The sequence below is a fragment of the Adiantum capillus-veneris genome, chromosome 5 (genome assembly GCF_014529385.1).
Source record: "Adiantum capillus-veneris isolate H3 chromosome 5, ASM1452938v2, whole genome shotgun sequence".
In the NCBI taxonomy this organism is placed as follows: domain Eukaryota; kingdom Viridiplantae; phylum Streptophyta; class Polypodiopsida; order Polypodiales; family Pteridaceae; genus Adiantum; species Adiantum capillus-veneris.
In genome coordinates, this window is record NC_140935.1 from 4253167 (window position 1) to 4269814 (window position 16648).

General features: G+C 42.0%; 1 pseudogene; it reads right to left on the reverse strand.

The window, feature by feature from the left end:
* Nucleotides 1–5072: 5072 nt before the first annotated feature.
* Nucleotides 5073–8784, reverse strand: LOC147456805 (brassinosteroid LRR receptor kinase BRL1-like; annotated as a pseudogene).
* Between the last annotated feature and the right edge of the window lie 7864 nt (nucleotides 8785–16648).

The window sequence follows — 16648 nt, forward strand, 5'->3', positions numbered from 1 at the left end:
AAATCCCCTTAACTCTGTCAAATGTGGAAACATTTCCCATTCTCTCATGTAACAATCTTCCCTTTAACAATGTAAAGCAAAGTTCAAATAGGGAGATTGGGAGTCCCAAATTAGACAAGGATACTTAGGGCATCCAGGCTAGATAGGAAACTCCCCTTCAGAACCCTTCAATAATGAATACACATAACAACCCCCAAATACTGCACATGAACCAGACCAAGTGCACACTACAGAAAGAGAAGATGGACCTGTAATTATTGTGATCTAAAAAGTAGAAAAAGTGCATAAACAGTTGCATGATAGAGTTTTTGTTGGTCTATGTCATGGAGCAAGGCCTTCAATTGAAGCCTTGTATTATGGATGGTTCATGAGTGGAAAAAACTAAAAAAGATTGCATATCATGTTTAATAACTTTAAAAATTACTACATCTTTTTTTTCATAGTGGTCTTCAAGTTATTAGGCATGGCCGTTGGCTTGCAAAAAATACTCCCATCTCCTTCTTCAAATGGCATCATGTATTCAATTTGAGATGAGGTAGACCCTCATAGGTGCTTATATGGGTAGACTTCCTTGATTTTTCTTCTAGATTTCTACCCTTAGTTTTAATCCATTGGTAGTGGTTGGCACGGTTCTAGGCCAAAGTCAAGGGTAGTATCAATTCAACGTGGGATGCTCATCTTCTCATTGAAGAGAACACCCAATAGGGATTAAAACATTTGTTTCCTATTCAAGATTCAATAGGTAGCCTCTATATCTTCAAAAGGTTATGTACAAAATTTTCCACAATGCATGTTTTGATTGTCATAATCGAGGAAAACTAAGCAAAGGCTCTCCTAACTAAAACAAAGGAATTTATAGAGAATAAGAAGGTATAAAAAAAGAGAACCCTTCCAATAGGTACCAAGAATGAGCTCAAATAGAAACTAAAAAGCATTAGAGGAGCTGTGTCCAAGAGAAACAATAAGTTTCCTGGCCTTGAAGAAGAATTTTTTAATTACTATTATGAACAAAAGAAGTGGAAGTACTATCATATGTGGGTTTTTCAAACAAACATAGAGCTCGACACTAGTCATACCAAAAAGTGAATTGGAAAAGAAGATAAGAGCACCCTTGCTCCCTCTTCAATAGACCCTAATCTTCAAGTTCATATGAGTCCTGAAGACATAGCTAGAGGCTTATACTTAGATTCAAGATCCTCTAATAGGGAGGGAGGAATGGTTTCAAGCATACATATCCCTACCAAGGAAGATAATACCTCTAACATGTATTTCTCATGGGAATTAGAGAAGGAAGATGGCAACACTAAGAGATAGTTGCCAGCCGTGCCTCCCAAAAAATTTAAGAAATAAAGTTTCCCAAAGTGTCAACACCTTCCCTTACCTACAAAGGATTAGTGTACTTTTTGTTAAGCAAGTGGATCAGTAATCAACCACCACAAAACCGGCTACATAGTTTCATCTAGTGTCATCCCAAGGGTAGTACATGATGCACACTACACTTATATCTTGGATGGACAAATCTTCACCCTTTTAGGGATACACATCGGTTTCAAGATTACTGTTTGCAAAGACAAGAGTGGATCCTTGAGAAATTCAAAAGAAAACCAACCCACTATCTTTTAGAGTTTTTATGTTCAATAATTACCCTTTTCATTTCTCATCTATTTATTTCCTATTGGAAACCAACCAAGTATATATCAGATCAAAATATGTGTATATCTGGCCATGTTCCTTTGGGGAGGAGATAATGATGACTTCGAGTGGCCTAGCTTGGTATATTTGTTGTCTCCATAAAGTCAATGGGTCTTAGGGGATTTTCAACATTGGAAAGTTGGCCAATAAAATGGCCTCAATATGAATCTTTAGATCATTGACCTCTACAAAAATATTCGTGGTTCTATGTGCAAGAATCAAATCTTGGAAATACCTTTCTCTAAGAGAGATCAACCCTATTGGTTCACTACCGTTTTTTGTAAAATGTGGGACACTTGGAACACTATTAAAGAGGATTGGCAGATCCATCAAGAGACAAGATATGACTAAAACTTTTTGGGGATTAAAAAATGACTCAAGGATTAAGAAACTTTCAATTCGCCATTATGAAACTTCTGAGAGGTGTAATACTGCTTACAAAATGGTGTTATTATTTGGAAACACATCTGTAGGGCAAGGTAGTGCAAACACTCAAAGAAGATGCAACAAGGCTAAGTCTCTTGCATGTTTATCAAAGACATGTCTTGGCAGTTTTCTCACCATGGAAATTTTGATGAACCTCTCAAAAATAGCCTCAATAAAAAAAGGATGATCAGTTAAAACTCAAAGGAGTGGCATACAAGTTCAAGTGCATTTGGACCTTTTCAAATGTAATCAAACACAACACACTTCAATGGCTTACACTATCTAGAGAGCTAAGAAGGTTGATGTCAATTATGGGCTTTTGTCCGTATGTAGAACTGCAAAAGATAATCTCCCACTTATTTTATCATTATCTAATAGTCAATTAAGCACAAATATGATTAAGATTTTGTCTAACTAGCATCAATTTGGTCAAATTTAGTCTATTTATCATCAAAATATCCCAAATTATGAGCCAAAAAAAGGGCAAGAGTTCCCCGATCATCCATGTGCAAGTGGATGATTGGGGTGTTAGTACCAAAATATGAAAAAATGGAGGGATGGGAGGTCCCCAAACATCCATGTGCACGCGGATGATCGGGCCGCTCGTACCAAAAAATGGAAAAAAGGGGGGGCAGAAGCTCCCCAATCAATTGCATGCACGCGGATGATCGGGGCGCTTATACTTAAATATGGGAAAAAAAGGGGGGGGGGGGGGGGGGTTCCACAATCATCCACGTGCACATGGATGATCGGGATGCTCGTACCAAAATATGGAAAAAAGGGGGACAGAAGCTCCCCAATCATCCACGTGCACGTGGATGATTAGGATGCTCGTACCAAAATATGGAAAAAAGGGGGGCAAAAGCTCCCCAATCAGCCACGTGCACGTAGATGATCGAGGCGCTCATACTTAAATATGAAAGAAAAGGGGGGGCAAGAGCTCTCCGATCAATAGTGCACGCACGAATGATCGAGGAGGTCGTTCCTCCCCTTTTTTTTCAAAATTTGGGATATTTGAGTCGGTATTTTACTCATTCATGGTCAAAATGTTTGAAATAAAGGGGGGAGACAAGCCTCCTCATCGTCCGTGCATGCGCAAATGATTAAGATGCTCCAATCCTCTATTTGTTTCTATAATTTGGAATGGGAAGTACGATTTTCAATGATCCCCAACATGTTGGTAACAAAAAAAACATGGAGCATTTGATCTTCATGGAAGAACATGGAGCATTTTAGTCCTAAATCCTCTTAAATACCGTATAGTTTTGTAAGGTCCAGTTGGCCAAGTATTAGCATGCACTCTAAAAGAAGGTTGCCAAAAAAGTTGTGTGTAGTGGTGGGGGTGGTGAAACCATCACTTCAAGAGCAACATGACCGTGCTCGGCGGACTATCAACATTGCATGCGGCTCGAGGTCTTGTTGCTTTTATAGGCAAGGAGTCCGATGGGTGCCTTCGCCTGAAATCTTCAGGAGGAGAGTCGGTCTATTTGTGCAATATTGCAATCCAACACGGCCATTGCTCTCAATGATGCTCCGCTCCAGCAACCTAGAACCTATTTTCCTTGAATCATGCTGAAAGGGAAAATTCTTCTTTGGTAACAGCGGATAATACAATTTCCGGGCTCATTGAACGATTTACCTGTAAATCTATCATTATATGTACAGAGACTCGCGGAAAAGGTGGGCATCATAAACATGTGGGTGTGTGGAATGAAAGTGCTAGTAAAAACACAGTACGAAGTGTTATACGCGAAGCCTTTCCAAAATTTGAAGGGCCGCAATGTCATGTGAGTACTCATAAAGTCTGGGGAACTGTCTACCAATATGTCTTAAAGGAAGATAAAAATCCCGTAGTATGGGGAGAAGAATCTCTTGAAAAGGTAAGGGAAAGAGCTAGCTACAAACGAAAAAGTTATTACAATTTTGTAGCCCCCAAATCCAAAACAATAAAAGTAAAAAATAAAATAGGAAAAAAAGAAAAATCCAAGCAACCAATGCCGAAGTAATCAAGCGGCTTTCTTTAAAAGCCACATGGGACGAGGTTTTGAAAGATGAGATACTAGGGCCTCGCTGTGTAACCAATTACTATAATATGCATCGGCTTTTTAGGGATTTGCAACTTTTCAAACTTTGAAAAAGTATTGACCAGTATCTGGCGACCCCAATAATTAATGTAATATTTCCTTTTATTCGTGCTTCTTATGTAAATCAAACCTATATTGTGTCCTTTTTTCTCATTGCACTCATTAGTTGTTTCATTGACGTAGACTTCTATATATTAAATAGATTTGAGTATATACTAAATAAATTTAAAGAATGGGACTTTTTGACACCTTTTACGGCGGTCGAGTTTGACTTCAAATTCAAATATGGGATTTTGATTTTCTTAAAACTAAACCACTTGTGTTAAACACAGATGAACACCCAAGTATAACATCCGGCATTGATCTTGATTCTGGTCTCTATGGTTTTCTATTAGTCTCAATATATGCTCTACTCTCTATTCTTTAGGTTAAGTTTGAATTAAAAATTGACAACGCTTAAAACATGCAAGCTCCTTTGGATTCAAAGCCCGGTTATGTATAAATTACCTCTAGCTAAAGACCCTATTCATTCGAAATCTGTTAAATTAGCGGAACTACCTGTAAATTTGAGCAAAAAAAGACAATATCAGATTCAATTAAAATTAGCAAGGACGTGGCAACATATTCTTAATATCTCTCAGATAAATTCCTTTTAATCCTTTCTCTTTTTATAACAAGGTGTGCAGGGTATTTAGTATACAGTCACCGAAAAAAAGGCAAAGATAGGGACGATGGAACTAGCGAGAGTAGGTTACATGCAACACAAGGTATAATCGATTTATTAAATACGCTAAAATAAAAGTATAGTCGTTGTTGTGTTCATGTTCAGCCTAATTGCACCTGTTACTTACAACTTGTGTGATCATATGCTTAAGCCTGGTATTGGCAAATTCTTTTGTGGGCCTCTCTTGCAAAGTGCTTCTCTCTTGAAGTATTGAATCTGAGTGACAATGGGCTAACAGGATACTTTCCTGAAGCTAATATAAGCTGATTGCTTTCCCAGCTAAGCCCTATTGTAGTCGTAGGCTGGCCATTGGGATCATCTTGTTTCTTTTTGTTGCCATGAATTATACAAGCTGCCATTTTTTATGTACTCATAGATGAGCAACCTTTCGTTGTTTGTCTGAGAATAACCCCACAAAGAGACGAGGTTAGGGTGCTTGATTTTCCCTATTGTTTTTATCTTTGCCTGGAAATCTCTTGGCTCACCCTTATCATCAATCTTATGGATGAGCTTCTTAATTGCTACCACAGTTTGATCGCCTAAGGTGGCCTCGTAGACTATGCTAAAGCCTTCACTGCCTATCCTGGCCTCTTGACAGAAGCCCTTGGTGGCCTCCTCAAGATCTTTGTAGGATATCTTGCAAAGCCCTATACCTTTGCATAAGGCGACATTGATGCTAAGTGACTTTTCTAGATTTCTTCTTGCTAAATATGATATGCGGGATATGTTTCTTGAGGACGTATAAGTGATCGGTAGCTTGTCCATGGAATTATCATGCATCAGCTCTTTCATGTGCTTCTGTGTTTCAATATACGGAATGAACACTTAAGACTTGCAACAAGGAGTAATGCTGCAATCACAGGAACAATAACTATTGTAATCTTGGATCTGCATCATCGATGGTGGATCAAGGACAAGTTGTCCATAGAGGTATGGGAACTGTTTGATGGAGGAGACGCTGCCTAACATGGTGGGAGAGGTGTGCCACACAGATAAGGATTGTTGACGAAGCTGGAAGCTAGAAAGGTAGAGAGCTTGCCAGAGTCAAAAATTTGGATAGGTTTTTGTTTGACAAATCAAGCTGATTTATGATCTCCAGCCTTGATAAGGATTGTTGGCGAAGCTGGAAGCTGCAAAGGTAGAGAGCTTGCCAGAGTCAGAAATCTGGATAGGTTTTTGTTTGACAAATCAAGCTGATTTATGATCTCCAGCCTTGATAGCCCAGAGGGGATAGGGCCTTGAAGGTGGTTATGGTCTAGGTAGTTTTTGGAGCATTGGACCAGGTTGCCTATGTTGAAAGGGATGGTGCCAGTGAGTTGTTATGTAATAATGAAAGCACCTGGGTATAGATTAGGCTACCATAGTCCTCTAGAATAGTGCTTGTAAGCTTGTTTTGGCCAACATCAAAGAATGTTAGGTTGCCTTCACTGGATCCTGGAGGGTTAGGGATGTAGTATGGTGCAATGTCTGCATAGAAACGCTAAGGTTGCATCTCTGCTTTGGAAGTTTGGAATTTTTCTTAGCCTTATGGGGTGAACTCCTCTCATGGTAATCATTTAACCCAAGCCATACTTTGTGCATAGATCTTTGTACAGATACTTAAAATACCCGAATTGCAAACCATTGTTGAGCGTTCCTTTTATCACCTTCCCTGCTTGCTCGGTCAGTTTGCAGGGGATGATGCCATCTAGCTCATTGCTGCTAAGATCCAACCACACCAGATACCTGCAATTTCCAAGTGTGGGTGGAATTGTGTCTGATAACAAATTGTTGCCAAGGTGCAAAAAATTGATTCTTGGCATAAGCCCCAGCTCTGGTAGAATGTAAATTGTGAGACGATTGTTTGAAATAGTTAGCCACTGTAGGCTGTTGCAGTTTGAGAGGGTGGGCGGGATGGTGCCGGACAAGGGCCTAGATGCAAGTAATTAATTCGCCAGCATGAGACCACTAAAGGAATGCTACCTATGATGTAAAGAGGTTGCTTGTGAGGAGAGCAAGCTACTCTAAGCTACAGTTTTCCAAGGTGGGTAGAATTGTGCCGTGCCGTTGAAAAGGTGAGAACCAGCAACCACAGTTGGCTTGTCACTGAGCAGATGTCAGGTCTTCTCCCTCAATGAAATGAGATTGTCCCACTCCGCAAGACGGGCAGTGGCTTTACCGTTCACAAAATTATGACATCTAATGTGACAAGGTTAAACCATCTACGGGCACTACCCCAAAAAATTCATTATCTACAAGCAGCAACTTCTTGAGAGAAGGACCACAAAAGAAGGACAGGAAGCCTTCTGTGGTATGGGATAAAAAGTAAGTTTCCTTTAGTCTAACAAGAGAGAAGAGAGCAGCTCCCTTTTGTCCAAATTAACATGATCAGATATCAATAAAAGAGCTCCCTTCAGTCCAAATTAACATGATAAGACGACATCAATGAAAGAGCTCCCTTCAATCCAAATTAACATAATAAGACATCAATGAAGAGCTCCCTTCAGTCCGCTGCAACATGATAAGACATCAAGAGCTTCCTTCAGTCCAAAGAAAAGTAGCTCCCAAAGGAAAGCTTTCTTGCCAGCTTCCTTCAGCTTCAATCCAAAGGATACTAAATAGCTTAGCTCCCTTCAATTTAAGGTGAGGTGGCTTCCTAGCCTAGGGTAGTTCTCTCCCGTCCAAGGAGAAAGAGTTCCCTTCAGCCCGAAGTTTATTTTAGTTCAAAGCTCCCTTCAATCCAAAGAAAGTATAATGAAATATTTTCCTTACCACAAAAAGCTTTTGGTGTCGCATAACCACCTCAGCGGCACCATCTAGCTCGTTGCCGCTGAGATCAACCCACAATAGATACCTAGAGTTCCCAAGCATAGGCAGTATTGTGCCCGACAATGACTTATTGTTGAGATGCAGAAAACTGATTCTTGGCATAAGCCCCATCTCCAGCGGATTGTAACTTGTGAGACGATTGTTTGAATTTGAAATAGTTCGCTACTTTACGCTGCTGCAGTTTGAGAGGGTGAGCAGGATGGTGCCGTTGATAAGGTTGAGGTTGAGCACCAGTGGCCATAATTGCCTTGTTGCGTCGGGATGTCAATGGGAATTTCCTGTTCAACAAAGCTGCCCTACATAACTATCTCTCTCATGTTAGGCATAGCCGGTGGCGATGTCCGGAAGGCACAAGTCATAAAGTTGCAACTGACATCTATTGCAGCAAGGATTCTGCAGCTCTCCAAGGGAACTACCCCAAACAAATCATTGTCTGCTAATAGAAATCTGCAGAGCGACGAACCACATATCTTGCCAGGAATACTTCCTGTGAAGGCATTTGCATTGAGGTCAAGTACCTTTAACCTATAGGAGTTGGGGAGGGATGCAGGAAGAGGCTCCATGAACTTGTTGAAGCTCAATACAAGCTTATGTAGAGCCGACAATTGGGATTATCTTGTTTCTTCTTGTTGCCGAAAGATCCAGCTTCTTAAGCTGGTGTAAAGAAACCCCAAAATCGGGTAGTATTGTGCCTATGAGATTGATTTTGGAGATGGAAAGCACCTCTAGGCTTACTAGCTGGTTGAAGATGGTGGGAATATTTCCAATGAAGGAGTTCAAGGAGATGTTGACATGGCGCAAGCTTTGGCAAGAGCTGAGGGATGTGGGAATTGGGCCTGTTAGAAATTTTTTAGAAAGATCTAACAGAGTTAGGTCTGAGCAACTACCAGCTATGGCAATTGTGAGGTTCAAGGTAGATAATAAGAAGGCTTTAAGAGGTAATTCGATAGTTCCTTGATTAAAGGGAATGTTAAGATGTTTAAGTGTCCTGCATTGGCCGATACCCATCGGGAGGCTATCTAAAAGGCTGTTGTTTGAAACGTTAAGCCATCAAAGAAAGGGCACCGCAATGGAGGAGAGAGCGCCAAAGAAGTTGTTGTGCGAAAGCCTTGTCAAGCACGCAATCAAACCTTTCCCTTCTCCAAGATTACAAATCCACTCTCTATCGTACTGAGCATGTTTTGCCTCCGCCATTAAAAGAAAATAGCGGCCGGATGAACCAAACCCGGGTAGGTTACTTTTTAACGTTGATCGTCGATTTTTGTCAACAATCTGATGATGAATCATCGAACCCACTCTGCGAAGCTACCATACCAGTTCTCGTGAAAGTGACATGCTCAGGGCAAGACTAGAACTACTCTATTGGGTTTCTCCATCTTTCGAGATAGATCATCTAACCTATAGGTTAGGTGGTTTGCGGGAGGGGATGAATTGGCCTTTAGTCGACTCGACTTTTAGCGCGCGCAAGAAATCCCACGGAATTCCACCATTATTAGGTGCTCTCTCCCACGAGCTACGGCTAATTCTTCAAGTAAGTGTCTTTACTCTGCAGTTTCTGTCAATATAACCAAAGAAAAGAAGCTTGCACGCGATTTCGATGGTACATTCTTTGAGTCTAAAACAGGTACTTCAAGTGAACTAGTTTTAGTGGATGAAAGGTGTTGTTACTTCGAGCGAAGTACCTTTAGTGGATGAAGTCATGGGTGAAGATGCAGGTGCTTCAGGTAAAGTACCTTTAGTAGATGAAGATGCGGGTGCTTTAAGTAAATTTGAAGTAGCTTGAGTAGATGAAGGATTCATTTTATTTGCTTTTTGCCCTTTTGAATCCCGTCACCCACTATCCCTTTCACGGCAACCACAAGTCCTGCAAGCAAAATGCAACCTTAAACCTTACCGTGCCTTCTTTTCTTGTTAGGTGGTGTTGGTCAGGGGCAAGCCACCGTCTGACCGTCTGGCTTATCTGAGTTAAGCTTATCGTGCTTATCTGAATTGAGCTTATCGGGGTTAGGCGAGCCGGAGGTCATATAGTACATGAGGGGTTACAAGAGCTATCATTCAATAGTTTGTCGGTCGCTCCAGACGACCATGTTGACTACCTTTTTGTCATTAGCTCTGAAAACACCAACCACCGTGAAGCTATGCACATTGCCTTTGTGTGTGCATTTGGGAGTCTGGTAGTACCGGCACATATCCAGGTGTCCCTGCACTCGCAGCACAACACTATAAGATATGTGTTACATGTACTCACTAACAACGCCATCTCGAAGTCGGCGACGTGAGCCTCCAGCACCTCGTCGAGAAGCACATTCGCTGTCTTGAGGTCTCGATGTAGGATGTTTGAAAGGCAATCATTATGGTTGAATAATAAACCTTTGGCTATGCCCAGAGCAATCCTTTTCTGACTCTCCCGACTAAGTCCCATTGTGGCAGCGGCCTACTTATTGGGTTGATCTTGCATCCTATTGTTGCCATGAAGCCACCTGTTTAAGCTGCCATTTTCCATATATTCATAGATGAGCAACCTATCATTTGCTGTCTTGCAATAACCCAACAACGAGACAAGGTTGGGATGCTTGATCTTCCCTAATGTTTCCAGCTTTGCCCTGAAACCTCTAAGCTCACCCCTAGACAAAAGGGCAACCAGGGTCCGCACCTAAAGTCGACAGGCGCTTGTTGAAAGAAGAATAATAAAGAGTGTTTCTATTTAAATGAAAATGCAGTCTCATACTCAATCAAGGAATCTAAGAAGATTTCTCCACTTCAACATATACCTGGCTAACGTAAGGTCCAAAGTTTTTTCCTTGGGCCTTGCATTCTCGCTTAATAAACGATGCTCAGTACGCAAGGCCAATGGAAATCCAGTATGTCGTGTCTGCAAGCTCTCAACAGCATAGGCGCAGAGCGACTTGATTGTTGAATACCTACAGGTCATAACTAAGCCTTTGGCATTGTGCAAATATTGTCATAAACAAGTAAAGGTAAAAATGAAAGGGCTACTAAAATCATGCGGAGCCACCTAGGGCAAGCGGGCCGAAGGCCCTGAAAATGGCCAACTTCCCGCTGTCGGCCAAGGAAGTTGGTTCACTGAGTGTTCCTCTCGGAACCCCGCCTTCCCTTCAATCGAATGGCTAAAGCCTTGCCTCTAGCCGGTAAGTGCTATGCACCACTCCTTTAACGTTGAGGGCAGGCACTGCAAGTTCTATTTTCAAAATGGGAATCAGGATGGAAGGCCTCGTAATGGGATAGATTTAATCGTGCAAGCCGTATGTAGTATAAGTTGCATGTACAATTATGAGGGAGGTCGCGTTTATACATGGAGTATGAATGTAAGCTTATGTTGCCCTATTTGTTCTATGATCTATGGGTCTACTGGAATCACTAACTTCGAAGAATCGGCCAAGACCTTCAGTGGATATGAAATCACTTTGCTTGGTGCTTAATCTAGTGGTACATCTTTCTAGGGAATCTTATTTATTCCTGTAGGTTTCTTATTTAAGATCACTGCAGTTTCTTTTCGAGCGGCCGTAACACGGCCTATGGATACCGGAAAATTGCGGCCAATCTCAGTACTACTGGCGCACCTTATGCCGGAGCGTGGAACCTATCACTACCTCGTAAGAGCGTGAGACTATAGCATGTTACAAAAGTGTGGTTGGAGGCTAGGAAGTGAAGGGCACCTTGCAAACTCTATGGTGTTACATGAGATAAGCCCGCCTGGCGAATCGAAGTTATAGTCAGCTAACTAGCTACTTGACCTACCCGTGTCACAAGCACAGTGGAAACATGCAAAGGCATGCTGGTATGCTTTCTACCTATCAAAATTAAGCAGCGACAAGGTCTAGATTGGAGGAGCTGGAAACAGCTGCATGAAATCCAAAACCCCCAATTAACAAAGAGATATTCCAAGACACTAAAACCATAGGCTGTATCGACGAGATCCAACGGTAAGCTAGATCCCTGGCCAGAAGTCATAGGGCGAGCTCTTCAAGAGGAGAGGTCCTTCTCTCTTAGACAGGAGAAGCCTCCACATCACGAGGCATTGGAACAGATCAAGCGCGAGCTAGAAGAGCTCAAGTCTCAGCAAGAGACTAAGGCTATGGTTTGGTGTAGCTCAGCCGCTCTCAAGGGCACCCTCCACATGAATGCCCCCTTTGGGTTTATTGCCACTTCTGTGAAAAGTCGGGACACGAGGACAAGCATTGCTACTACCTCAAGGGATGGGACAAATACAGCATGTCTTAGTCCTACTCTTAAACAAGAGCCACTACTTGCATCCAACATGGTTTCCCCCTATGGCCATCCAAACCACATGCCACCTTTGCTGACAGTCCCTCCTATGCAAGGTATGCAGAGCACTCCCTCCCAAAGCTTTTATCATACCCATGCTCCCTCATCACCTCAAAGCTTCTATGCTTCCACCTCCAACTCCATGCACTAGGAGCAAGGACCACCTCCTCGCCCTTTGACTCGCCCATTCAATCGGCCCATTTTGTGCTACAGATGCGGGGAATATGGTCATTACCAAAGCAAATGTCCCTTGCCCAAATGGTCCCCTCCCTGCCGTCATTGCCCTGAAACGAAGGATCACTACTGTAAGGATTGCCCTAAACTTCCTGCATTCATGGCTTCGAACCCAAGTCAAGGCAGAATGAGTTCACTTTTCCCATGCTCAATTTGATAGCAGTTAGCACCATTCCTCAGTTGCCCCCTTTTGTCCATGTGGTTACCCCTCAAGATAGATGCAGTTGGTCGAGGAGCCAACGGGCGTCCTCACTCGAGCCCAGAGACCCGCTCTCGGTCTTAGCATTCCCCGCATGTTCAACTTCCCACACATTCTCACAACAGTGGATACCCTGCCTTCAGCTGTTGACAAGCCATTACCCAGTGACAAGCAAGAATTCAAATCTTTGCTCTCCAATATTGATGAAGCGTTCTTGGAAGCAGTTTCTTATCTACAAAAGATCAAGGTCCGAGAGAAACCACTGGTAGAACAAGAGAAGCTTACGGCAGAGACAATCTTGAAGAACACCTTCCAACAAGTGTCCCTCTATGACATGCTGCGGCTACATGCAAGTTTTAGAAGTGACACCCTTGCAGTTATTCAATCACTTTACCCCCGGAGGAGAGAGAGAGAGAGAGAGAGAGAGAAGAGAGAGAGATGAGATTATGATGATTATATCGTCTTCAAAAAAGGCCTAAATGACCTATGAGACCAATCTGTTACATACTAGTGAATCTGATACCATGTCTAAGTACAAAAAAAGAGATACTAAAATGAATCTAGAACTATGTAGGGTATGTGTGAACACTGATACAATGGGTGCCCAATACAAGAGAAAGATACAATGGGTGATGAATCCATCCTCATCTGTACTCTAGATGTCCAAATAGTATGGCTCGAATCCTCTGTTGTAGTCTCTGTCAATGTTGTGAAGCTCCTCTCCTCAATCGCGCGCGTCTCGATCTCCCTAGCTCCAATGTTCGATCAATGAGAGTACCACGGGTGAGAGTATCAGTAGCTGAGCTTTGCAATGGTGGTTGCTTCTCTGTCTATCCACCAGTGTCTGGTGTGAAGAAATCGGTAATCTGTCTTTGGGATTGTCTCTCTTGAGATCTACTCAGTAAACTATATTTGTGTCTGTGTAACTAAAGTAGATATAGTCCAAGACATCTCTGGTCTTGATAGTCGCATGACTCTGGAGAAGGGTCCAAAATCCTTCTTTGAATAGATAGTGGAAACAACCCCGTATCTCGCTCGTAGCTCGTACTACATTATGCACTGACATATATAATGCATCTCCGTCTCTCGCTATGTATGGCATATGCGGCATATCATGTTAGCTGTTGATATCCCTCTGAATCTACCAGTCTCAATCTCAAGCTGGTGGGAAGATGTTCGTATCTAACCAATGGCACACCCTAACCCATGAGATAGATGTGTATCCATATTGATGGGTCTAACCACAAACCCATCCCCTGTGAGTTGGAGAGGATGCTCTCTATAGACAGCCATCTTCGTGCCCAACTCCTGTGTCCGCTCTATCCATGTCCTCCTGGTGTGCAACTGGTCAGGTACTGGCGAATGAGTCTAGTAATCTCCATTTGTGTAAGAGACAACGATGGTCATCAAGGGAGTATTGGAAGGAAAGCAAGATATCCATGCCAAAGCCATGTATTTGAAACCATGATGACATATGTGCATACCAGCATGATCTGTTCCTGTAAAGCTAATTGTTTGGAGGACTCAAGGGCCAATATGACATATCTGTCGCTAGTAGTATCCCATAAGTTGTGTGTAAAGGAGACTGATCTGGTAAGTGTCTCTATCTCCATGGGGGGGCTTCTTGTTGAAGATGATGAAACAGGAAACAGAAGGAAGATATCAACTCAGAGTAGGAAGAAGATGGAGAAGGAGAAGACACAGAGCTTGCGTACGAGATCTATGTAGTCTATCTCTCTGTATTAGAATACTAGAGTCTATACAAACTCAGAGCTAAAAAGCTTATATGAGACCATAAGAGATAAGGTGTCCTTTCACACCAGATGTCCAAGGGGAAAAACCCAGTGGGAGAAAAGTGCCCCTGGTGAAGCGCGTATACACACTAACACTACTACATGTCTACAAATCCCCCCTGTAGTGATAGTGTGAATCCGTACAAGGTAGCAGATCATCATGTGTATGAGAGTAAGCCCAAAGCTTTTCGGAAAGCTTCAAACTTTTCTCGTAATAACGCCTTCGTAAATAGATCTGCAATGTTATCCTATGTAGGACAGTAAGTTAGTGTGATCTCCCCTGCATGTAGCCTTTCCCTGACATAGTGGTAGTGAACCTCTATGTGCTTTGTTCTTGCATGAAATATTGGATTCCTTGCAACTGCCATAGCACTCTGACTGTCAGTGAAAATGGTAGTGGGTGCCTGTTGACACTCACAAAGCTCTGCCAATAACCTGCGTATCCATACACAATCAACTGTTGCCATGAAAGCTGCCCTGTACTCAGCTTCACAAGTTGATGTAGCCACTGTGGGTTGCTTCTTGCTTAGCCAAGATATACATGCATTTCCCAAGAAAAAACAATTCCCACTTGTGGAATGTCGTGTGTCAAAATCACCAGCCCAATCTGAATCGCTGTAACCAAGAAGCTGCATAGAATTGTGCTTTCCATACATATCCCCCCTTGGAAAGAACATGGAAGGATTAGGGGTACCTGAAAGGTAACGAAGTATGCGCTTCACAGCCTGCCAATGATGCATACCTGGGCTGTGCATAAATCTGCTTGCTTGTGAAACCCCAAATTGAATGTCTAGACGAGTGTTGTCTGCCAAATATATCAAGCAACCAACCGCTGCTGCATAAGTATATACATCAAAAGGTTCTCCAGCATCGTGCATGCTCAACTTTGATCCAGTTTCTACGGGTGTAGAGATTGGTTTACAATTTTGCATACCAAACTTGTCCAAAATTTTATGCAAATATTTTTCCTGCAACCTGTATATTCCATCCTCTGATTGCACAAACTGAATACCCAAGTAATAATGTAGCAAACCAAGATCAGACATCTCAAAGGTTTTTCTCAAAGCATCTTTAAACGCTTCAATTTCATCTGCAGTATTGCCTGTAAGAAGCATATCATCCACATAAACTGTTAGCATAATGAGAAATCCATCTCTCTTTTTGACATAAAAAGTACTTTCTGTTGGACTATTCTGAAATCCCTGGCCAATCAAATAAGTATGTATCTTCTCATACCATGCTCTTGGAGCCTGTTTGAGACCATACAAAGCTTTATGCAATCTACATACCTTTTGCTCTTGACCTTTTACAACAAAACCACTTGGTTGACTTACATAAACTTCTTCCTGCAAATCACCATTCAAAAAAGCAGTTTTGATATCCAACTGATGCACTTTCCAACCATGATGAGCAGCAATTGCAACTAGTGATCTAATTGTGGACACACGAGAAGTAGGAGCAAAGGTTTCATCATAATCTATGCTTTTCTGTTGCGCATAGTCTTTTGCCACAAGCCTTGCTTTGTACCTGTCAACAGTACCATCTTGTTTCCTTTTTACCTTAAAAACCCACTTTGTACCAATAGGTTTTTAACTTGTAGGCAAGTCCACTAGATCCCATGTATGATTCTTATGAATAGAATCAATTTCTTGCTGCATAGCATCTTTCCACTGAACACACTCTAAAGCTTGTTCAAATGAATTAGGCTCATCTGCATCACAAAGAGTGCTAAAGTAAGCCAAATCTACTTGCTCTCTGCCAAAAGTAGTACCAGCACGTGTTTTTTGTGGCAACGGTGCATCCAACTTGCTATCCTGCAAAGTTTTTTGAACCCATTTAGGCAAGGTTCTTTCTTCCCTGAGAACTTCTTGCTCTTCACGCACAATTTCCTCTACATCATGAGGTGTCACATGCTGATCAAAAGATTGATCAAGATTATCAACCTGTTGTGATTCTTGATTCTCCACAAAAGAAGGAAGCAAACCTTCAAATACATCATGTGGCTGCATATGAGGTACATCAAAAGCAACCATAGGTTGAGCAGTAGTTTCTACAAAAATTACATCACGACTTTCAAAAATCTTGTTTGTAGCAGGATTGTAAAGTCTATAACCTTTACTTCCACTATTGTACCCCACAAATATACATTTGATTGCCTTATCATCAAGCTTCCCACGTAACTGCTGAGGGATGTGAGCATAAGCAAGACAACCAAAAACACGAAGATAACTGACTGAAGGTTTTCTGTCATACCAAGCTTTATATGGAGTAATGGTCTTCAAGGCACGAGTAGGACACCTGTTCAAAACATGTGTTGCACAAGCAACTGCCTCCATCCATAGCTTATGAGGCAAACTCTTAGCCTTGAGCATACATCTAGCCATCTCCGTTAAAGACCTGT